This window comes from Erythrolamprus reginae, chromosome 3 (assembly GCF_031021105.1).
Source record: "Erythrolamprus reginae isolate rEryReg1 chromosome 3, rEryReg1.hap1, whole genome shotgun sequence".
Classification (NCBI taxonomy): domain Eukaryota; kingdom Metazoa; phylum Chordata; class Lepidosauria; order Squamata; family Dipsadidae; genus Erythrolamprus; species Erythrolamprus reginae.
In genome coordinates this window covers 130,649,399-130,650,709 of record NC_091952.1, presented here as the reverse complement: position 1 = coordinate 130,650,709, position 1,311 = coordinate 130,649,399, and the positions used below count along the sequence as shown (strand labels likewise).

General features: G+C 33.6%; 1 protein-coding gene across 1 annotated transcript in view; it reads right to left on the bottom strand.

The window, feature by feature from the left end:
- Nucleotides 1-280: 280 nt before the first annotated feature.
- NPHS2 (NPHS2 stomatin family member, podocin) overlaps nt 281-1,311 on the bottom strand; it is a 17,271-nt gene continuing 16,240 nt past the window's right edge. The window contains exon 8 of the mRNA XM_070746660.1: nt 281-1,311. This exon is cut by the window's right edge and continues 293 nt beyond it. The gene's annotated coding sequence lies outside the window, so the exon portion shown is untranslated.

The following is a 1,311-nucleotide window of genomic DNA, read 5'->3' as shown; positions in this document are numbered from 1 at the left end:
GCCCCCCACGGAGGCCCGCCCCACTCTTTGAGAAGCATTGGGTTATATGTATACAATGTGCCTGTATGTTTGTAAAAGAGCATAGTAAATGAGCATAGTAAATTCATAACAAGAACTAAAGACATGCCAATTCTACACCAGTTTTCTGGATCTTAGTTCTTTCTTGGTGCCAATTCAAAATGCTGTTATTAATTTATCAAGATCTAAAAACTGTAATGTTTGACATTGTACATGTTATTATCTTGCCCAAATGCTAGAATCATTCTTGAATAATATGTTGTTGTTTTAGAATAGAATAGAATTTTTTATTGCCCAGGTGTGATTGGACACACAAGAAATTTGCTCTGGTGCATAAGCTCTCATTGTACATATAAGCAACAAGTAATAAATCATGATCATAAAATACATTCATCATATAACACAGTAATAGTCACACGATACTAAATAAGCAATCAACATAAACCATACTAGATACTACATAAAACAATTGAATTGTAAGATGCAAGCAACAAAGTTATAGCTATAAGGAAACAGGTAATAGGAAAGATGAGAAGGATAATATTAATACAGCCCTAGTAGGTAGTTTGACAGTGTTGTGGGAATTAGTTATTTAGCAGAGTGATGGCACAGGGAGAAAAATTGTCCTTGTGTCTAGTTGTTTTGATGTACAATGCCCTGTAGTGTCATCTTGAGGGAAGAAGTTCTGGGTGCTGTCCCATGTCGAGATATGGGAACTCACTTTTCTTTATCATAGGATTGTCCAATAAGTTTGTTTTGAAGGAGGAGGAAAACCAAATGAAATAAAGAATCAGTCGGTCCAGGGTTCTTGCTTGAAGGACGAATGACCAGCTTTACATTATAATTTTGACATGTGAAGACCTACAACCCTTAATAATTCTGTAAATACAGGAAAGATGAGAAGACAGAATATAATAACCAACAGTAAGATGACTCAGTTTCAACAGCAATTGATATACTGTACCATTGTGAATCTTCATAGCCAAGGCTGAGAATCGATAATCCTGGGAAAAGTCTATGCGATAGCTAAGAATGGTACTTAGTAATACAATTTTTTAAAAAATAAATAAATAAAACAGAATTTACAAACATACAACTAACATTTTTAAGAATGATTCTATATTTTAATCTCAGGTAAATTCATGTCAGGATTTACATCACTTTCATTTGAATCCTGAGCTTGAGATCTGAGTTTGATAACTTCGTATTTGGTTTCTATTACTATTTGAATTTTAAGCAGAAGATTTTGTTACCAGTTATGTGGTGAATTGTATCAGCTACAGCTTGAAATCA